This window comes from Pleurodeles waltl, chromosome 1_2, assembly GCF_031143425.1.
Source record: "Pleurodeles waltl isolate 20211129_DDA chromosome 1_2, aPleWal1.hap1.20221129, whole genome shotgun sequence".
Taxonomy (NCBI): Eukaryota; Metazoa; Chordata; class Amphibia; order Caudata; family Salamandridae; genus Pleurodeles; species Pleurodeles waltl.
Window position 1 is genome coordinate 790,490,062 of NC_090437.1, and position 24,240 is coordinate 790,514,301.

Sequence of the window (24,240 nt, forward strand, 5' to 3'; positions counted from 1 at the left end):
ATGCTTCTATGCTTATGATAAATGAGTGGGACGTTGTTTTTTTGGGGCTAAGGGTGAGGAGAGTTCTAAAATGTGAAAATGTTAATTTGATTGTATATTATTGTAATATAAATATGCAACTTTCTACTTTTAAACTTTGCAAATGCTTTTATTTGATATTTTCAAATATTTAAAACCTGTTTATTAGAATTATAATTTGTATGTGAACTTGATAAATTACGAAAAAAATAAATGTATATTTTAGTGTTTGTAATGTAGATTTTTTTTAAGAGTAATTCATACATTTTAAAAAAGCAGAATTTTAAATAATTAAATATTGCATTGGTCAGCATAAATACTTATGGAAATGTGTAAATGTCTTATACCTCATTGATAACAAAATGTATGAATGTTATGAAAACTTAAATGTATTATAAATGTTTTGGTTTTGATTTAACAATGTTGATTAATTTAATTTCATTATTTATATTTGTGTATAAAATATTGTTATATTTCATATGTTAAATTTATAATCTACTTATAAATAATTTTAAATGTTACTTTTTTTTACAAAAATTGAATACATCTGTATGAAATTAAATGTGTGTTTAAACATTGATATTAATGTTTATGTTATATGCATTAAAATGTAGCAATAAACAATAAAAGTATTGTTATTATTAATAATACAAAATAATATGTGTGTATTTGCTATCCCGCCATCAATTTTTCATCGGATTTCCTGTCTGCCTTCATGGTGATCCACCTGAACTATTTAGAAGTTGGCCATTTCATAGATGAAAGACCATCAATGTATCACCAGCACTGCTATTAATTGTCACCCTCAGCGATGGCGCCATAGGCAAAAGACCACCGAGCCATTCACAATGTGGCTTCCGGCCAATACAAACCTCCATACCTGAGTTGAAGGTTTGGGAGAGATTGGGAGAGCAAAAAGGATGAACTTCACTTTTTAAAAATTGTTCTCATTTCCTGCAGTCATGAACCTGGTCATACAAGTCCTGCAGTTAGTGCTGTACCTGAACCAAGACAAAAATGAACTGCTAAGTTGCCAGAAAAAAGGTAAGTCACTGCATTACCTCGTAATTGTCAGTGTACATTAGTACTGGACTTGTGCATGTTTAACAAATACTTGCAAGCAATAGTACAATGGTTTGTGATGCATTTTTTTGTAATGTATTTAGAAAAATGTTTTAAAACAAACATTGATATATAAGAAACACTCACCAAAATGGTACTAACTGCCTTCATGGCAATGGACACCCACACAAAAAGTCATATCAATCCCAACTCAAAATGTGTTCATACAGGTGTGTGTAATAATTTCCCCTAAACTATCATACCATGTACATAAACAGCATACCCAATAGGAACTTCATAAATCCATGATAATGTAACAATTGCACGGGAAAATGCTACAAGTGGGTGTATACAGAATGTACAAGCAATGTTACTTCTAAACTGCAAACATGTCCGAGATGTATGAAGGTGACATGTCCCCTTGGTTTTTACAATTTATGACACACATTAGATGTCATTTAACTTTAAAGTTTCAGTTTCTCTGTGCAATGCATATGTTTATATGATAGATACATCATGGTAAACACATGCATTCTCCGGTCATAAAAACAGAGGCACATATAATGTTGGTGTAAGTATCCAGTTACATAATGAATGCTTGCACCAAAATTAAGATGTCCATCACAAATGTACAACACTAATGTATGCATTCTGAAAATATCTAAAGAATGAAACCTGTGCTTGCCACTGTCACAAATGAGAGCAAATTCATGGCACTCACATTAGCAGAAATAACATTATCAGCAGACATCTAGTAACAATCAAAAATAAGGCCAGGACAAAGGTATTGTCAAATATATATATATATATTTTTTTAATGAAAATTAGAAGTCTCTCAAAATTCACAGTATATGTAACAAAGATTCAAAATCCAAATGTTTTAAGCCTAGGTTGCAGCCCCATAACTTACCTCCTATTCGCACTTCCAAAATCAACTTCCTCTAGAAGGGGCATCCATGGGACAGAGATCAGGCATCTGAATGATCTTACTTTAAGTGGGGTCTTTGGGCTTGGCTTTGGGAGGGGTGGGTTTGAGAGGGGTAGATGTGGATTTGGGAGGGGAAGGTTTGGATTGGGAGGAGTGAGTTTTGGTTCAGGAGGGGTGGGTTAGGATGTAGAAGCGGTGGGATGAGGTGTGAAAGATGTGGAAAGACTTTTGGGAGGGGTGGATTTACATTTGGGAGGGGTGGTTTGAGATGTGAAAGGGGTGGGTTGGGATGTCAAAGGGGTCATGGCCAGGGTAAAGAAAAGGTCTTCCATGGGAAAACGGGTAAGAGAGTTCCAATTGGGAGGTAGTGTTAGTGTCTGATGTGCATGTGGCTGTTGATGGTGCCTTTGGCTCTGGGTCTTGTGTATGTGGTGTATGTGTTGGTTTATGTCTCTTACTGGGTGTCTGTGGTATGGTGAGGGTAGGTGTTTGTGTACAGCGTGTGTAACGTGCAATGTATGTGTGTGTGTAGGGGTGTGCTGTGGAGGTGCATATCCACGTTTCTAGAGCCATGTTTCAGGCCTAATATTGACTCATCAAGATTCAATACTCCAACGTCTACGTGATTTAACCTTCCAACTTTAAATGTCCTTTTAAGTATAATTTTCTCAACATGAGTGATTACTCATCCAGATATAAATATGGGCACTTAACTGGCATTTGGGGTACGTGTAACTCTGCCACCAATGCGGATACATTCCTGTCTGTTTCAATGAAGACAGAATTAGGCATAAGAATTTATGTTGGTTTACACAGACTTGCTTATATGCTCATTTGGGAATGACTAAGGATTCATGACAATCTGCTATGGTCTACATGAATTGACTTGAATCTTGCTGTTGAAACATATTTCAAACATATTTGAGATAAGAAATGGTGCCCTTATACACGTTCATAGTCCTTTTGGAGCAGATGCTCATGATCATATTGTCAGTGTACCAACTTACCAATGTAAAGTCTAAAACATCAACTGTACCATTACCTACATACATTTTTGATGGAGTATCACACCTGACACAATCCTTAAAAGGGGCTTGTTTGGTACAAATGTCCCTCATAACATGAGGAAATGCAGGTACCCCTTTTTCATATGCAGCCATGTGTCTGCTCAAAACAATACTTGACTTGTGATGGAGAAGCTAGTGACAACCACAAAACAATGCAACAGAGCATCAGATGCCTTCTGAAAAACATGCATCTCCAGAAATCCTCGTCTCAGTTGGATGTGTGTCAACTGTCATGTTGATGCCAAAAAAAACATTGCTGTAAAATAAAAAGGTTAAACAACAAGAATAGATACATACTGTAACTCACCCTCTGATGCTGCTGTTGCACCATCAACTATCCATCAATTTCTGGCTAGTCTACCACAAGGATGTGGGACATTAGGGGTCAGGGGGTGGTGCACGCCCTTGCCTCATTGGGATGCCTGGTAGAGCTGGACTTGGGCTGACTTTCTGGTCCAGCATTGGAGATCCTCCCATCCATTCCTGCAATGCAGGCTGCACTGCTAATTGACCCGCAGTGTGGACACTTTCTTGGCAATGTCCTTCCAGATGTCTCACTTTTGATGGGCGTTATTGGATGGGAAAAAATGACAACAAAATACATTTTGAGTGATTTTGTTTCTCTGTATTGGTGTGACACAATTTTGCTGCATCTCTTACTTGTGTTCCCAAAACAGTCAGAACAGGTAATTTTCAAACAGTTAAAATGTACTAGGTACAAGAAATATTACTTTGCAGTGATCTGTTGAGTGCCCTCAACACTTTCTATCTCCTCGTGTTATTAATCTACGCCACAAATGTAATCTAGGCCAGGGCTAGGGAACCTTTCCTGTAGTGAGACCCACTCCTGATTAGTCCAAATGTTTATGAGCTACTAAAGGCCAAACAACCTGCACATAAAGTCATGCACAGCTACTAAGGCTTCATGCCTTATCTTCTAAGAACCAGGTAATATGGTTTGCACCACATACAGTGACTAGTGGCAGTATGGAAGGGCTGCCATGTGTCAGTGAGCGCCTGATATTGGGTGATGTATAAACATATGAACAAGTGTGTGTAGTAATGGGACATAGTTGTACGGATGATTAAGAGATTGTGCCATTTAAACTGGCAGCACTGGAAATACCTTTCCCCATATATGGCACCATGACATGTTTGAAACATATACTCTTTTTTCAAACTATGAGACGTAATTTCACTTGATAGAACAGCATCAGATAACTCCACAAATTTGAGGATTCTTCTTGCACTTGACATTTTACTAATTTCGACAAGGGCCATATGTATTCCCTTATACTAGTGGTACAGTGTCTGCTCGCCACTGGATGTAAGGCACCTGCAGTGTCTCTAATTAAATGTGCCATTGTGAGTAACATGAACTGAAATTCAGCTTCTTCTTTCAGGTGAATTTTCCTTTCAATGTACTGACATTTCTTACATTGTCAAGCAACATTATTTACCTAGCTAAATCATTCAGTTCACTACACTCCAATAACAGCACTTCACTCATGAACAAAAAGGAACAAGTTAGCCTGTGTACAAAGGAAGAACAAGTTAATTTGACAAACATTTCCCACGCAAGCATGTACCTGTTCCTCTAGGTTTTCATACAGCTGGCTGTAGAAGGACAGGACCTCCCTGGTGAGGAGCTCCCCGAGGTCGGTAACAGCAGCATAATAATTGCTGGCTGTAGAGTTAGGAGGCAAGTGAACTTTTTTCCAGACTCTTCGTACAAGTGCACATCAGATGCACCCCATGGTGGAGACGGACACAGCCACTGGCTTTCGTGCATAGTCACCACACACGTTAAGCTTTTGCAGTGCCCATCATGAAGTTTACCACCTACTACGTATCAACTTCCACTGCAAGGTCAGACAGCCTCCCCTTTAGGGTGTGAAGATGCACACTGTATAATTGTTTTTGCATCACCAGCACTCGAGATCAAGTCTAGGGCATTTCTAAAAGTCAGATACGCACTACATTTTTGGGACAAAATAGGAAACGATAAAATTTAAAAAGTGACTGTGTATAGTATAATAATAGTGCCACGGGGGAAGTACAACCTCTTTAGTGAACAATTTCTTTTAAAAAAAATAGGTGCAAATAATATATTTAAAATATATTATTTGCATATGATGACCAAAAATCCTAATCCTAAATATGTTTTTTTAATGCCTTAGTGGGCCAAATATTTGATTTCAGTGAGTGTAGATGTATTACCCAATGACATTTCTAATGTTGCCCAGAAGTCAGATGTGTATCGGTATTAAAATTAATGGCGTGACCCTTCACCCGATCATTTCTATTCCACACTGACAGAAGCCTGAATCCAGAAATGGTAGGCGACGACAGCCTCAGGTGTTCTGACCCGTTCCATCTAAATAGGCAAACTATCCTGGATTTGTGTCAGCAGTTGGAGCCTGAACTCATGTCTCCCAATAGGAATTCAACAGCCATGACACCAATAGTAAAACTCATGGCAGTACTGCATTTTGTAGCCACTGGCACCTTTCAATACACTGTGACAATATCTGGGGGTATGTCCTAGCCAACATCCTGTAGTGTGCTTCAGAAAGTCCGTGTTTCCCTGATGAAAGAAAATCAACAGCTACATCCAATTGCCATTTTAGGATGTGAAGCTGTGTGATTTTAAATTGTTTGTGCATCACCAGCATTCAAAATGGTGATGCAAAGTTGTTTTTGCCAAAATATAACACATTAAAAAGTGAACCGTTACAGTGTTTGACAATGATAGTGCTGCGGTGTATGTTATACTTCTGTTGACAGTAATTGTAAAAAAAAAATAAAAAAAAAATAATATTAAAATATTTCAAATGCCTTTTTAACACTTTTTTATGTTAAACATAAAATAATTAGATTTGAAGTAATTAAAATGTTTTAAAATTATTGGAGCATATATGACCCAATAAGATCACTTAAATAGCCAAAACATAAGATGTGTGTTGATTGTGAAAGTCTTGTGTGACAATTTTGATTGATACTTTGTTTTCCTTACATGAGGACAAATGAACCCAGTGATCGGTAGAAGAAGAAGGCATCCTCAAGTCTTTAGACTGCTTCCAGACCTTGCAACCATGGAGGAAAGGGACTTAAGTTCAGATTAAATGTCAGCAGCTAAACCCTGATCTCCTGCCTCTTAATAGGAATACAATAGCAATAACACCAATAGGGAAACTCATGGCATTACTTCATTTTGTGTCCATTGGCGCTATCCCATAGACTGTGGTAGTATCTGGAGGCATGTCACAGCCAACTTTCAGTGGTGTACCACAAGAAGTCCTTGCATCAACAGTTTCATCTAGTTTTCTAAGAGGTCAGGATTTGTCCAATGTGAAGGGAGAATTTTATGATTTGGGTGGCCTCCCACATGTACTTTGGGCAATTGATGGCACACATATTGCCTTTGTGCACTACATACCAGGGATCAGGTCTACTGCAATTGGACGTACTTCCATTCTATCAATGTGCAAGGTGTCTGCTTACCGGATGTATACATCTCAAGTGTGTTTGTCCATTTTCTGGGGTCAACACATAGGCCCTCATTATGAACATGGCAGTCCAGACCGCCATGCCAGCAGTGGTGGAAATTACCGCCACCAGCATGGCGGTCTGGAACGCCATATTCTGAACACAGGGGGACCGCCACAGGTGGCCCTCCACCACCGCCAGGCTACTGCCACCAGGCAACCTGGCAGTGGCGGAGTTCTCTATCCGACAGGACAGCGATGCAAGCAGCGCTGCCCCCCAGATAAAGAACCTGTGTTCCTCTAGCCTTTCCCTGGTTATTTCCCCCACCAGGTAAAGGCTGGAGGAAGGGGTGCTCGGGGGCCCCCTTGCACAGTCCTGTCGCGCAGGTGATATGCACGACGGGTGGTGCTGCAGCTGCTGCCCTGTTCCACTGACGACGGCTCCATGTGGAGCAGTCAGCAATGTTCAGGCCCAGCACTCTGCTGGGTCAGCTGGTGGAGACACTGTTTCCGCCTGCCGGCCCAGTTATTGGGCCAGTGGGATCTTCAACTGGCTGGCAGTCTGTGTTTAGACTGCCAGCATGAACACTGCGGGAAATCACACTGTTCATAATGACTTTGGAACAGCAAAATCCCCTTGCAAATGTTACAAATTGGACCTGAGAGGGCCTGGCTTGTTAGTAAGTACAAAATGACTTTGGGATCACTTGCTATAAACCTAGTTTAGTGATATACAATTGCTTGATATGATTTTAATCTATCACTTTATTGCTTCCATGTAGGAGACTCAGCACATCCATTCCTGAGGAATCCAACATATCCAGGGGATGTTTGCTTCAGTGAAGCCCATGGAAGAACACAGAGGCCAATGGAGCAGGCTTTTGCACTCCTGAAGGCCAGATGTCGGAATCTGGACAAGACCAGTGTTGCCCTCCTCTATTCACTCGATAAGGTGTGGCAAATCACAGTTGCCTGCTGAATGCTGCACAACATCACACTGTGACGGAACATCCCAATCATTGCAGAGGATGGAGAAGATGAAGTGTCACTGGCTAAGGGTGTTGAACTCCCCAATGAGGATGACAGCGGTGAAGAGTAAGGGATTGACCTATGTCAAGATGTTATTGAGCACTTCTTCACCTGAGTGTAATGGTACCCTTACATATTGTAGCATCCAATGTTAGAACAACTTGTGACGTACAGAACATATCAGAATGTAATGGTAATTTGGTGGGAATGGTCAGTTCAAAGAAGATGATTGCAGGTCAAAGTTTCCCTATATTGACTACTGTGTATGTTGACTTTGCTTTTGCAAAGTATATGTATCCTTCTAACTTATCATTTGAGTGAAATTTGATATGTGAAATTATAATGTTCCTTTGTTATTGTTTTATAGGAACCTTCAATATGTCATATTAATTTGGACATGTCAAAGTTGTGACATTTGTAGTGAAATGCAGATATAGGAATATACAAAAGGAACATTGGTTGATCCTGGGACAGACACCCACTTTAGATGGTCAGATCTTGTACCGAGACAACTTTCACTATGATTGAATGGAAATTCTTGAGATTGTATCAGACCTGTTTTCTATTGCAATTTGCCACCAAGGCAATATGTGTTGCTTAACTTGCTCTAACCACATGTATATGTCAAGGCATAGCATACTGTTTTCCCTTCACATTGGCTAAATCTTCACTTTGTGTTCAGTGTACGAAGCTGTTGATGTTTCTCATCATATTTGAAATCACTTTTTTTAGCACTTCACTGAATGGTGGTTGTGACATTGCACCAGATACAGTCACAGTGTCCTGAAATGATCATGTGGCCTCAATGTTTGTTCTAGCCATGAAATAGATAGTTGGTGTTATGGATGTATAGTTCCTATTGTGAAGGCAGGATGTCTGGCCCCACCTGAGGTCATAAACACCAGTCTTTTGTTTCATGTGCATTTATTTTGAACAAAAGCCAATAAGTGCAATATATTTGAAATCCAAATGAAAAACAATAAGAATAAAAATCTAAAGTCCGTTATGGTAGATAAAACTATATTGGTTGCACACAAATTGTTTGGGGTCCAATGTGCAAAATACATCTCTCCTCAAACAAGGTAAATGTGTCCATGAAATAGTCCACAGAGTGAATGGTAGACACACACTCAAAGAAATTAGGAGTGGCGCCTCTTGGAGATGGTAGTAGAGGTGTTGCCATCCTCTCCTGGTGGTCCAGATGAATGTCCCTTCCTGGGAGGTACAGGTACAGGGACTGGGGTAGGTGGACAGTTTTCTGTTGTGGCTGGGCCTCCCTGTCTGTGGCTGAAGAAGATGTATTTTGTCCTGATGTTAAAAGAACACAGAGAGTGACAGATTATACAGGAAAAGCCCTGCACATGTGATGATAAATGTCAAATATCACCCCAGTCAAGGAGCACAAATTGGAGTTGTGATTCTGCGGCTCAAGAATGTGCTCCCTCTGCACCTGCTTAATGACCCAGATCTCTGTTAGGACTCAGTCCATCACATCTTGGAACTGTTGTGGTGCTCCTAAAACGAGGTCAATGGTGGTCTGGGAGGCAATGATACCAGTGGTCTCACTTTGCTGGTCCACTTGTTCTCTCCCATGACCCTTACCCCTACCTACCCTGTGCCTTTGAGGCAGTGTGGAACATCCCACTGGGTCTTGGCACAACTGGAGCTGGTGGTGGTAGTGGTTGCTCAACAGTAACCATGGCTGGGGGCACAAGATGCGAGTTGTGTTTCTCTAGATGCAAGAAGTAGAGGCATACATAGGCTGAGTTCTTACAGCAGCTCAGTGGGAGATATAGGTGTGGGACGAGTGGGACTCACTGGGGCCTTCTGCCCAGGCATCCCCTCATCATCTAGACTAGCAAGAGTGGTGTTCTTGCTAAAGGCTCAATCATGGCCTGGAGTGGATGTGTTGTCAGTTGCAGACAATGGTCCATTGGCCTTAGGTGTTGATCTTAATATGAATTGCAAACAAAACATGAAAGGTCTGTATTGCACTACAGATGTATCTTTAGATACAATTGAAGCAACCTAAACAAATAAAAAAAATATATAACTAGTGGGATGTTTAGGCCTTTGTGTGATTTTTAACTTTTACTCATGCAGGTCAATAAACACAGCTGCACACTTCAGTAACAATGATGAAGAGATGTCGTGAAACGTAAAATGTTCTTTAGAAAGTGTATATCACATCTACCAGACATGCAACCCAACGCAGTAGAGAGGTGATTTGAGAGCTGAGCCATTTAAAGGCCTAGCAGCCTTCAAAACAAACCATGGTCCAACTTATTGGATTAAATAGCATTGGTCATTAACAGAACACCGCAAAGTAAATTTTGCATCAAAACTTCTTATAATCACCATGCCACAGAACCTGATTGAAAACCTTTGAATACACAAACTATGATTTATGCAAGCAAGCAAATCAATTCAATGAAGTAACAAGAAGGTGAAAACATACTGGATCAACACAGCATATGAAATGTTGATACCTACCATGAAATGGCGAATGACAACTACTTTGACTTTTGTGCATATGTGGAAGGAAAGGGACGTTGGGCAACATTACATTGCACTATTGTCTTGCAGAGGTAGTTGTACTCATTTGTAAATACTATTGTCAATACTTGTGAAAAAGTGAGTATTATATAAATATATAAATTAATACAGTGAAAATAAACACACATTTGCAAAATGTGCACACGTGTATAATATGAATATGTTAAGATGCCACTTACAAGCACTATACCTTAATGTGCATACAGATTGAGTTTGGAACCTGTTTTATAAAGTACAACAACCTACATTGACATACAGCAAAGGACTATGGAAATGGAAGGGGTGATCCATGGAGAACATTGGTCATTGATAAATAGATTCTAAAAACCTTGATGCTACTGATTTGGATAACACAAGGTATTTTGAAAAATGAAGCTTCAACATATATGTTTTGACAGGTGTCTAGAAACATACAGATCATGTAATTTAAGGGAAAGGACTCCATGTGTGATTAGTGAGATATCCATAAATTAAATTTAACAGTCCCCACTCCACCATGGATTCCTGTCAAGCCTTCAAGATGTAGAATCTACCAGACCGTCTCCTTCTAGGGGAAAAGCTGTTATGGGGGGCAGGGAGAACAACTACTAGTCCTCAGGGCCTCCAGGTGATGCTTGGAGGCCAGAGAACAGACCCCCACCACAGGTTATTCCACCTCTTCCTATTTTTCTCCTGTGTGGCCAGATTGTTAGATACCAGATTCACTCTGTTGACTATTCCGTCCCACATTTACTTTTTCTAACATATGGTGGTATTTTGTGCTTGTGCTCCAAACAATTGTGGCTCTACTCTAATAATTTCATCCACCATAACTGTCAATTCTCCCTCTGTAAAATGTCAGTTCCTCCTCCCTGCCATAGTGATCACAAAAAAAAATACTAGTGTTGCTACAGTGATTTGAAAAATAATGAAAAAAAGAAAAAGTGAAAGAAAACAGAGGGAGAATAGAAAAAAGAAACTAAGCTGGCTGTTCAGTGGCAAGGTGGTCCACAGTAGAATGGCAAAGGATCATGATCTGAAATGGAGTGTGTTTTTTTTGTGTATTTTGGAGGTGTTCAATTGTCCAATATACATCAGGTGTGGGCTGCTAACATCCATACAATAGCCATAGCCATAGTACAATTCTGAATAGGTCCAGCAATGGACTCCCACCTTCATGGGACCACCACTGGTACACTGCCAGCTCAACTGTGCTATCAAAATATAGCCGGAGCAATGACACCGTCCCGATGGAGTGCTACACACCAGCATTGGAGTCTACCATGTCAGCTGCTGGATACAGCTAGTGCAACAGAGCATACTCTGTCTACATGGACAGCGGTTCAACAGCCATAGATCTAAACATGGTGGTCGGAACACCATCAGCTTGACTGTGTATTTAGAACCGCTGCTCCGTCGTATTGGCTGTAATAGAGTCAAGATCTAAATCAGGCCCTATATTTATAATTAGTTAAATTTCGTCTACATTTTTCATGTCGAAATATATTGATTTAATATTTTGTTTACGTATATATAATTTTAATTTTTTACCTTATTATAATAATAAATACTATGCATACTTTTTTCACTTTTAAAAAAAAGTACATTTTAATGTTATCTTTTAATAATTTTATTTATTAAATTTAATGGCATAAAGATCAAAATACAACAAGGTTGTGACATCCATTTTTAATGTTCATAAATCAGCCCTTTGACCTCACTCATCCCATGCAAATCAGTAGGATTTTTACCCATTTGAAATATACAATACAACAGCCACAGGTAGAACAATAAGGGACCACCCTAGGCAGGTATAAAATATCCAAGGTGGTGGCAAGCATGGGAAAAGCAACTATGATAGCAGAGAATGTATCCCTATACACACGTTTCTAAATCCTATGGTGGTGTAAGGTGCCATTGGAGTCCTCACACTGAGGGGGTCATTCTGACCTCGGCGGTAAAAGTCGCTTACTGCTGGCCAGAAGGCTGCCATAACACCGCCGCGGCCGTGGTAAACCGCCACGGTCATTCTGACCCGCAACTGGGAAACCGCCAAAAACCCGACATCCTCAATATTCCGCCACACCAAAGGTCAGCGGGAAACTGGCGATGAGCAAACCTCCACCGTCACGCCAACAGAAATACGCCCATGCCATTCCGACCCACAAATCCCTGCAGTGGTCTTTCAACCGCGGTATTCCATTGGCGGTACACACCGCCGCGCTCAAAATACACACACCTTTACAAAACACATCCACATTGGCTAATTCAAAATACACACCTGAGACACATACACACACCACTCCCACACACCCAATCCAGTATAAAACACACACCCACATCACCCACAAACCCCTACGACCACAAATGCGAGTGAAGGACAGAGAGAGAGAGCACAGCATAGAGTACACCATCACACAGAGGCAAATCACAACATCCGCCACACACTTTCCACGCACAAAACACCATACACCACCACACTCACCACACTGTACAACACATACACCACCCCTCACCTCATCTACACCACCCCATGGCACCCCAAAGACACCCCACGTTCTCTGACGCAGAACTCAGGGTCATGGTGGAGGAAATAGTACGTGTAGAGCCCCAGCTCTTCGGGGCACAGGTGCAGCACACCACCATTGCCAGGAAGATGGAGCTATGGAGCAGAATAGTGGACAGGGTCAACGCTGTGGGACAGCATCCACGCAATCGGGACGACATCAGGAAGCGGTGGAACGACCTACGGGGGAAGGTGCGTTCCATGGTATCAAGGCACAACATCGCGGTACAGCGGACTGGCGGCGGACTCCCACCTACTCCCCCAGAATTCAAAGCATGGGAGGAGGAAGTCTTGCACATCCTGCATCCTGAGGGCCTCGCAGGAGTAGGCGGAGGAATGGACTCTGGTAAGGCAAATCTTCACTACTTCACTCCCCCCACCCCACCTGCATGCCAAATCATACCCCCACCCTCACCCCCACCCCCATCACACCAACTCCTTGCTAATGGCTCACCATCACAACCCACCCATCCCAAAACCCAGCCCTGCATGCCTCGCCAAAGCATGGACACCCATCCCCAAAGCATGCCCACTGCACACACCCATCACCCCCACAAGCCACCGTCACAAAAGCCCCCACAAGGGAATGCCAGCACTGGGGGACACGGCCACCCACCCATTACACGAAATGCCACACACAGAAGCAATAACCATACTCTTATTCCCCTGCAGGACCCGAACGCCACCACACCGCCACGGAGGGTCCAGAGATGTCCATCCCACCCCCAGAAGAGGCCCCCAGTGACGACAGCAGCTCTGTCTCCCTGGACCCTGATGACCAGCCCGGCCCATCGGGGACCTCTGGACAGTCGGTTCCCCACAGACAGCCACAGGCTACACCAGACCTAACCCCCTCTGGGAACACCAGCACAGCTCCCATCCAGCGGGCCCATGCCTCTGTCTCCAGGACACGTCAATCAGCGGCGTGTCCACCACTACAGGGCACCCAGGTTGACCCACCACCCCAACAACAACAGGGACCTGGGGGCAGTGGTAGTGGGCACACCGTCCAGGGGACAGAGGCCCAGGGAAACAGGGGAACTGGGAGGGCTGCTGTGCGACAGGGGGGGACAGGCCCAGGGAACCGACTCTCCAAGAGGCCCTCTCCTCCATCATGGGAGCATACCACCGCTCCCAGGAGACGATGGCTACGGTACTGGCCAGGTTCCAGGAGATCCAGGTCATGCAGGAGCAACAGTACATGGGGTTCAGAGAGGAACTGAGGAACATTAGTTCCGCAATGGGGCCCATCGTCGTGGCCCTAACCCAGATAGTCACCACATTGCGGGACCATGTGGCACCACAAAGGGCCCCTGTCACTAGCCTGGACCAGGAACAGCCTACCACCTCTGCCGGCGCTAGTGGACAGGAGGCCCCCACACAACGACGGGCCACCAGAACCCCACCTCCTGCAGAAGAAGAACCACCCCGCAAGCGGAACCTGAGATCTCACAAGAAGACAGAGTAGGATTGCAAGACCCCCACCAGCAAACGATACCCCCTGATGTCATCCCACTGTCCCACATTGTCACCCTGTCCAACCTTGAACTGCCCCTGTTCCATCCTTCCACAGGCATATGGACAATGAACCTGTGAGACTGAGAACTGGACTCTGCCATGGACATTACTCCACCATCACCCATCCCCGTTTTACAATCATGTTCCATAAATTTAGCACTTGAATTAAATCACTTTTTGCACTAAAAAAATCTTGAGTCTGCTTGTAATTTGAACAAATGTATTAGACATAACGGTGCCAAAATGTTCAGTTACATTGTGATGACAACATACCACTGTTACACAGCTGTAGTACATGGGCAAACAAAGCAGAGGTCACGCAGTGGGGCCCACAGCTCTGAAAACGGAAGGGAAAGTCACAACTCAGTTAACAGGAACTGGGGGGGAACTCAGACAGTAGAGAGGCAGGAGACTTTAAGTAAATGTAAAATGGCGTGGTTGATTCGTACCTGTGTGCTACTGAAAATACTGTTGTATCACTGTGTCCCTGTTGTCTGTGTCGTCCCCGTCATCCTCCTCCTCTTCACTCTCCACAGGCTCCACAGCTGCTACAACACCACCATCTGGACCATACTCCTGCAGGAAAGGCACCTGGCGTCGCAAAGCCAGGTTGTGAAGCATAGAGCAGGCCACGATGATATGCACACCTTCTTTGGTGAGTACATTAGGGATCCCCCTGTCATATGCAGGCACCTAAACCTGGCCTTCAGGAGGCCGAAGGTTCTTTCTATAATCCTCCTAGTTCGCCCATGGGCCTCATTGTAGCGTTCCTCTGCCCTTGTCCTGGGATTCCTCACTGGGGTAAGTAGCCACGACAGGTTGAGGTAACCAGAGTCACCTATTAGCCACACACGGTGTCTCTGTAGCTGTTCCATCACATAAGGGATGCTGCTATTTCGCATGATGTTCGCGTCATGCACTGACCCAGGGAACTTGGCATTTACATGGGAGATGTACTGGTCAGCCAAACAGACCACCTGGACATTCATAGAATGATAACTTTTTCTGTTCCTGTACACCTGCTCACTGCCACTGGGGGGAACCAAGGCCACATGTGTCCCATCAATGGCCCCAATGATGTTGGGGATATGTCCAAGGGCATAGAAATCACCCTTCACTGTAGCCAAATCGCCCACCTCAGGGAAAACAATGTAGCTCCGCATGTGTTTCATCAGGGCAGACAACACTCTGGACAAAACCTTTGAAAACATAGGCTGAGACATCCCTGATGATATGGCCACTGTTGTTTGGAATGATCCACTTGCCAAAAAATGGAGTACTGACAGAACCTGCACCATAGGGGGAATCCCTGTGGGTTGGCGAATGGGGGACATCAGGTCTGGCTCCAGCTGGGCACACAGTTCATGTATAGTGGCTCGGTCAAGTCTGTATGTCAGTATGACATGTCGTTCTTCCATTGTCTTCCATTGTCGACAGGTCCACCAGCGGTCTGTACACAGGAGGATTCCTCCATCTCCTCGCAAGTCCCGGACGGTGCCTAGGAAGGACAACATGGAGCACAGAGTCAAGCAACCCACAGGTACGTAACCACAGCTTGCACAGTACACGATTCGCTATGCATTGAATGGCTTGTATGAGTGGCAATGCAAGGCCTAGGCCTGTGTGACGCCGTAGAAATTCAGCCATGTGGGCCCTTGAAATGGCGGCTGCCTGACCTGTGAAGTGTGACAATGGGATGTAAGGTCAATGCGCTGGCGTGGCACACCGTGGCGGTAGGCGGTCGAAGACCGCGGCGCAAAGCAGCATTGGTTAACATAGAACCCTATGGGTCTCAGGAGCCAATGACGATGTGCGCCTGTGGTCGCGGTACACACCGCCGCGGTACGCACCGCCACGGGCGTGACCGCCATTTTCTAACTGCTTAATCACTCGAGACCTGATCATCCACAGGAGAGGACCTATACTGCAAGTGCTGCTGTGAACTAGGTCTGGAAGAGACAATGGCTGCTGCGACTGGGGAAAGGGCCCCTGCCTTCACATCTGAGGAATTGGATAAACTCGTTGATGGGGTCCTCCCCCAGTATGCGCTACTCTACGGTCCTCCAGACCAACAGGTAAGTACACTGGGAGCATGTAGTATGGGCTATGCCTGTGTTGAGTGGGGTGGATGTAAGATGGTGGGGAGGGGAGCGTATGAGGATAGCAACGCACGACAGGTGAGAGCATGTGCCACATGGCAAGGTTGGGGAGGGGGGGCCACTCACATCGACCATGCAGAAAAGTGATGATATTTCTTTTTCCACCCTGTCCATGTCACATAGGTCAGCGCCCATCAGAAGATCGACATTTGGCGTGCCATCCCTAAGGACGTCCGGGCCCTGGGGGTCACAACAGACGGGGCACCCACTGCCGCAAGAGGTGGGAGGACATCCGCCGCGGGAGCAGAGAGACCGCCGAGGCTCTGCTGGGGATGGCCTCCCAACATAGGAGGGGTGCCAGTCGTCAATTGACCCCCCTGATGTCCCAGATCCTGGCGGTGGCCTACCCCGATTTGGATGGGCGCGTGAGGACATCACAGCAGACACAAGGGGGTGAGTATCAGCACATTCTGCTATATTAGCGCACAGTGGAGGCGTCTGGGTGGGGGAGGAGGGCTGTGGGTATCTCTAGGCCAGGGCGGTTTCTGTAGGCTAGGCCCCTCCGTTAGACATGGCCCTGTGCCCCCGCCCCCCACCTCTGTAGGGTGCTAAGTACAGCTATCCATGGCCCGGGCTCACCTATGTGTGCATTTGTCGTCCATAGACTTGTAGGCCAAGTCACAATAATTGAGTAGTGTACCCTGAGTGCGCGGCGTAGTGCAGGGGGCTTCTGTGTCTGTCCTCTCCGCCAACGGTGCCGCCAATGCATGCACTCAACATGTCTTTCTTTCTTCTCTCCCCCCCTTATTTTTTGGTTTTCCTGCTCATGTGTGCATTAGCATTATCAGGCAGAGGAGAAGTGGCATCGGCGCACGAGGGAGCTGCATCTCACATGGGCCCGGAGGGCCCTGCAACCGACTCAGACTTAACCAGTGAGACGGAGGGCGAGGGGGGCTCCACAACGGGGACCCGTGGAGACGTCAGCAACACCGACACGTCCTCGGAAGGGAGCTCCCTTGTGGTGGCGGCACCATCCGTGCCCACCGCAAAAACAGGTTCAGCCGCCACCCAGCGCACCAGCTCCGCCCTCCCAGCAACCCCTCAGCTTTCGCCCCGTGCCCACTCGCCCAGGAAGCCGGCCATCTCCTTCGCCCCTGGCACCTCAGGTCCTGCCCCAGTTACCCCTGCTGCCCTCGGTGAGGAGGTCATTGACCTCCTCCAGACGCTCATTGTTGGGCAGTCTACCCTTTTGAATGCCATCCAGGGGGTGGAAAGGGAGGTGTATCGGAGCAATGCATACCTGGAGGGCATTCATTCGGGTCAGGCTGCCCATCAGCGATCCTTCAACGCTCTGGCCTCAGCACTGACAGCAGCAATTGTCCCTGTGTCTAGCCTCCCCCCTCCAACTTCCTCAACCCAGTCCCACTCCCCTGTTCCTCTGCCTATCCCAGACACACCTACAGACCAGCCTGCACACACATCAACACTCAAGGGCAGCTCATCCAGACATAAGCACCACAGATCACACAAGCATTCACCCAAGCAACATCCACATGCAGACACAGCAACACCCACTGCCTCCACTGTATCCCCCTCCTCCTCGTCTCCCTCCTCCCTCCCTGTGACGTCTCCACTCACACCTGCATGCACAGCACCATCAGCCAGTACGTCCATCACCACCACACCCACCAGAACAGTCCGCACACGTGCAGTCACCACCCCCACTACCATTTACACGTCCCCTGTGTCCTCTCCCAGTGTGTCTGTCACCCCCTCTTCCAAACCACACAAACGCAGGCAGCCACCCACCCAACAGCCATCCACCTCACGACAGCCTCCGTCACAAGCACCTGCACCCAAAGACAGCACACTTGACTCTCCTACAACCACATCCTCTTCCTCCACTCCCATACCCACTACAACTACCCGTCCCTGTCTTTCGAAATTGATTTTCCTTTCCAACCTTGACCTCTTTCCAACAACTGACCCACCCCCTCCATCTCGTAAGAGTCCAACCAGCACCTCAGCCACCACAAGCCCTGCACCTACTAGGACCATCGTTCAGGGCTATTGGAGTCCACCAGCTCCTAGGGCAGGAACATCGGCCAGCAGCAAGGGGACAGCCAGCCCACCCCCTGGGAAAAGAAGCAAAAAAGTGAAGGGCCGGCGCCACAGGCCTGAGACGGCTGCCCCCAAGGACACCAGCCTTGCACCGTCACCTGGCCCATCCACCAAGGGAGGCAAGGGCCCCAGAGTTTCTTCCAAGGAGGGCAAGGGCCCCAGAGATACTTCCAAGGGAGGCAAGGGCCCCAGAGATTCGTGCAAGGAGGGCAAGGGCCCCAGAGATACTTCCAAGGGAGGCAAAGGCCCCAGAGATTCGTCCAAGGAGGGCAAGGGCCCCAGAGATACTTCCAAGGGAGGCAAGGGCCCCAGAGATTCGTCCAAGGAGGGCAAGGGCAGCAGGGCGAAGAAGTCCGGCAGCAGGCGAGCTGCCCAGGAGGGCCCACCAGCCCCATTTGGGGTGTGACGGAGGACACCGACGGGCCCTGGAGCCCAACACAGTAGGGCCCCGCAAGCGATAGGTCGGATGGCGACTGAGCGGGAATGATTGCCCAGATCTGGTTCCCTAGGAACACAACACAAGCACCGCTGAACAGGGCCCCGCCGTGAGAAGCACCGCTCCGCTGGGCCCCGCCGTGAGAAGAACCGCTGAACAGGGCCCCGCCGTGAGAAGCACCGCTCCGCTGGGCCCCGCCGTGAGAAGAACCGCTGAACAGGGACCAGCCGTGAGATGCACCGCTCCAATGGGCCCCGCCGTGAGAAGAACCGCTGAACAGGGCCCTGCCGTGAGAAGAACCGCTCCGCTGGGCCCTTCATCTCAAGCACCGCTCCGCTGGGCCCTTCCTCTCAAGCACCGCTCCGCGGGGCCCCGCCGTCTCCTGTGATGCACCGCTCCGCTGGGCCGTTCCTGTCAAGCACCGCTCCGCTGGGCCCTTCCTGTCAAGCACCGCTCCGCTGGGCCCTTCCTCTCAAGCACCGCTCCGCTGGGCCCTTCATCTCAAGCACCAGTCCGCTGGGCCCTTCCTCTCAAGCACCGCTCCGCTGGGGCCTTCATCTCAATTCACCATGCCTCCTCCATAACCAGTGGAGTCTGTAATCCACCAGATGGACTGTGGCTTTGCACTCCCCAGGATGGTACAGTGGGCAATCCACCCGCTGTAGAGACTTGTGAGACTGTGGCTTTGCACTCCCCAGGATGGTACAGTGGGCATGGAGGCCCCTTGTGGATCTGGCGTAGTGGACTCATGTGGCTGAGGTGGCCCCCCTTCCCTTCCCCCTTAGGTGCCTGTGGTTTTATTATCTGATGCCCCAGCAGTGTTCTCTCCAATGGAATCGGGTTTCGTGTGTGGGCTTTGCCCATGTGTTTATGCACATTGGCCCACGAACAATGGAATGTAGCCAATATGTGCCGGACTTTTGGACTATGTTCATATTCTTCATGTTGTGATTTATTTGTTTAAATAATCTAATATTTCACTTAAATTCAAATATGCTTTAATATACTTCTATTTTAATGATCATTTTATTTTGTCTTTGAATTATTCCAGGGGGTTTGGGGGGTGTAAATCTGACTTGTTGCTCTGCATTGGTGTGTGGGGATTTGGGGGAGGGGGGGTGTCGCGTATGTGTGTGCCAGTAATCTTTTCTCCTCCCCCCTCCCCTGTGTCGTAGGTGCAGTACTCACCGTTGTCTCCTGCGGCGGCGTTCGTGCTCCTGGTAGAGGAGCAGTTAGACAATCGCTGGTAGGATGTTTAATTCGGGTTCCATGCTGTCCAGATTACTCGTGGAGTGTATAGAGGTGAGCGTTTTCCCGTTCGTGATCTGTTTCCGCCGTGTTTTTATCGGCGGGGCTCCCGCCCCGGAAAAGGTGGCAGATTGGTGGGTCGTGATAGGGTGGGCGGTACATTGTCTGCCGCCTGTCTGTTGGCGGTGACCGCCGCGCTGTTTGTTTGCCCCACCGTGGCGGTCGGAGTGTTAAAGTGGCGGGCTGTGTTGGCGGTTACCGCCAGGGTCGGAATTCCATTTTTTTGACCGCCTGCCTTAACACCGACCGCCAGGGTCGGAATGACCCCCTGAGTATCAGAGGATACTTGTACTTTGGGATACGTTTGCAGAGGGAACCATATATTTCTAGGGTGTAAAGAAGGAAGCAGTAGTTCAGTGTATTAGGTGAGTTGCTCATTACAGTATATGAAGTTAATAACCCAGCCTTAAGCGTAGGTGATCTGCAATGTTCCATCTCGGCACATGACATGCGTCTTGGCAAGCAGTAAGACTAGTACCTCATATCTACTATTTGCAGATCCAAAGCTTTGGCGTGCTCAAGAAGTGCTATATGTGGAGCAAACTGTAGTTATTGCTCTACCATTGTGGAGAAAGTGGCTCATACCTCTTGCCAGCATAATTGCAACGGCACACAAGACCAAGCCAGATAAAGGAAAGTTGCCACCGTCCGTCTTCATTGAGCGCAGCAATCATCCAGCCTGACACAAAACGTATACAGTTTGCCAGATGTATAGTATGCTCTTTGGATGAATTTATAATGTATAATTCTGAGTCTCCTACTGGATGCCATCTGTGTACATCAATAACGCCTCTGCTCATCAAGCCTAATTTCCTATCCCACTGTTGCCACACTCACCCATGATAGCTTGGGGATTCAGCAGGGGGTGACAGTATAAAATCTTCTTGTCCACTTTACAGCAGAGTCTCTGCCAAGCACCTGGAGTCCACACCACTGTGGATTAGGTTGCTAATGGCGATCCAGAGGGGGCTCCCAGAAAATATGCAGAAGGAATTGGAGCCATGCGCCCTTGTTCTACAGCCAGGTGAGGGAGAAACAGGATGGGGTGATACCAGCGAATGGCATGATGAGCTTGAGGATACAAAAAGTCAAGCTCCATGTGTGAGGCCTCAAACCCACCCTCCTGAAAAGGTAGTGTGAGGGTGTCTCCTTGTATAGAGGGTTGTTTCACCAACCAGACTAGGTGAATCAACTGTGTTGTGAGAGAGTGAAAAAAATAATTGATGTAACGGGAGTGGTATATTTAAAAAGAAATACAGAAATTTAGCCAAGAGCACTATCTTCATTAGGGCGATACTCTGCTAATGTACCCAGTTAATATGAATACCTGACAACCCACCAAATAGGACAAAGGCCCTCATTACAACCCTCGTGGTCAGTGTTAAAGTGGCAGTAATACCGCCAACGGGCTGGCGGTAAATACCACCAAATTATGACCATGGCGGAAAGAGCCCAGACAGACAGCCACTTTAACACACCGACCGCCAGAGCGGAATCGACAGGCACCACAGCGGTTGCCACCTACAGCCAGGAGGAAGTCAATGTTACACCCACCGTATTAAGACAACCCAATCTACCATTTTTTCTGGGGCGGTACCAACGACATCAAAAGCCTGGCGGAAACACTGCACAGAAGGGAAACGACGCACCTTTGGAGACTCAGGGAAGAACCACACCGCTATGGAGTCTGAACTGCATATATTCCCAATGCTGTTCTACGTCCTGCTCTACCACGAACACCGACGGCGGCGAAGATGACCACGGTGAGTACAGCCACTTAGCACACAGGGGAGGAAAAAGAGAGTGACACACAAACGCAACACGCAACACCCCCACCACCAACACCATACACACAAGCAGATGCAGTAACATAACATATACACCCCATACCCCTCAGGAATAATTCAAGGACAACACGAATAGATAAAAGTGAGTGTAAAAAGATAAATAAAGTAGTAATACGTGCATCCAATCTAAAAGTATATACATATTTACAAATAAAGGGACAATGCCCAGTCCTCAATGTTGTGGGCCTCAGAGACACATCACAAAGTCCAAGGCCCCACTTGTCTCCTGCACCAACATGGGAGAGAACACTGCAGGGGCATCAGTTCGAAAAGAGGCAGGCACCTCAGGGGGACGGGGAACAGGGGGGCACCTCCGCCGGCAGATGGAACAACACCACTAGTCATGAGGGGGTAACATGCCCTGTGCTCTGTCCTGGGGAGTGCAAGGCCACAGTTTCTCAAGTGGGTGACTTGCCCACTGGATCTGGAGGAGACAACATGCCCTGTGCGTTGTCCTGGGGAGTGCAAGGCCACAGTCTCTCAAGTGTGTGATTTGCCCACTGGATCTGGAGGGGGTAACATGCCCTGTGCGCTGTCCTGGAGATTGCAAGGTCACAGTCTCTCAAGTGGGTGACTTGCTCACTGGCTCTGGAGGGGGCAACATGCCCTGTGCTTGGTCCTGGGGAGGCTGGGGGATGTGGGTGTCTTACCCACTGGTTCTGGAGGGGGCATCGTGCCCTGTGCACTTCATCCTGGGGAGGATGGAGTGAGTGGATGGCTTCTCCACTGGTTCTGGAGGGGGCATCATGCCCTGTGATGCAGGTCTTGGGGAGTGCAAAGTCACAGTCTCTCAGATGGGAGTCAATCCCATAGGATTTGCAGGGGCAGCCGACACAACAGCCCATGGATGCAGGACTACACACTGTCCGCCAGCGGTGACGGCTGCTCAGTGGTGGGGATGGTGATGTTGCCGCTGGTTGTGGGGGAAGCTACTGCCCATCCCCTGCAACCTCAGATGGCTGCCCACTGCTGGCGGTGGTGGTGCTGCTGCTAGTGCTGGTTGTGGGGGAAGCTCCTGCTCATCCCCTGAAGCCTCGGACGGCTGCAACACCATGGTTGGTGGTGGGGGCTCTGACTGAGTCCCTTGTCCTATCTGCCTGCGGGTGCAAGCCCCTTGACCTTCCTGGCAGCAGCTGTGGATGGCTCCTTGTTCCTCTTGGCAGAAACTGGGGATGGCTCCTTGCTCCTCTTGGCAGCAGCTGGGGATGGCTCCTTGCTCCTCTTGGCAGCAGCTGGGGAGTGGTACCTTTACCTTGACTGTAGCAGCTGGGATTGCACCTTTACCTTCCTGGCAACACTTTGGGCAGACACTCTTTCTGTGTGGCTGCCTGGACCCCTCCCACCACGAGTTGCTGTGGACACTACTGGGCCCGGGGACTGGGTGGCTGAGGTGCTTCCCTGGGTTTTACACACCCTGACCAGATGTGAAGGACAGGGGGAGGGGTAGGTAAGAGGTCAATGGTGGAGAGGAAAAGCTTCTTAGGGGCATTGGGGTAGGAAGAGGGAGAATGTCTGGGAGTGGAGGAAGAGGCAGTGGTTGTAGGAGGTGTCTGTCTGCTGTGTTTGGGTGCAGGTGCATGGGCTGGATGCTGTTGTGAGATGGATGGCTGTTTGGTGTCTGAGTGCGTTTGTGTACTTTGGGAGGAGGGGGCACAGACTCAGTGGGAGAGGACACAGGGGATGTGTTCATGGATGTTGGGGTAGTGACTGCCAGTGAGGTGTGTGTTCTGAGAGGTGTGCTGGTGATGGGGGTAGTGGATGAGGATGTAGTGCATGCAGGTGTGAGTGTAGATGCAACTGCGAGGGAGGTGAAGGATGAGGAGGAGGGGGACAAAGTGGAGGCAATGGATGTTGGTATAACTGCATCTGGATGGTGTTTGTGTGAGTGCCTGTGGGATGAAGTGTGGTGTTTGTGTTTGCCTGTGCCACTCTTGTGTGTTGTCTTGTGTGCATGCTCGTCTGCCTGTGTGCTTGGGATAGGTTGAGGGGAATGGGATTGGTTAGAGGAAGTTGAAGGGAGGAGGGTAGAAACAGGGACATTGGCTGCCATCAGAGAGGATGCCAGAGCCTGGATTGATCTCTGTTGAGCCGCCAAGCCAGTGTGAATGCCATCCGGAAATGCATTGGACTGTTGCATTTGGGCTGCCAGCCCCTGGATGGCATTCACAATGGTTGACTGCCCAACAGTTATGAAACGCAGGAGGTCAATACCCTCCTC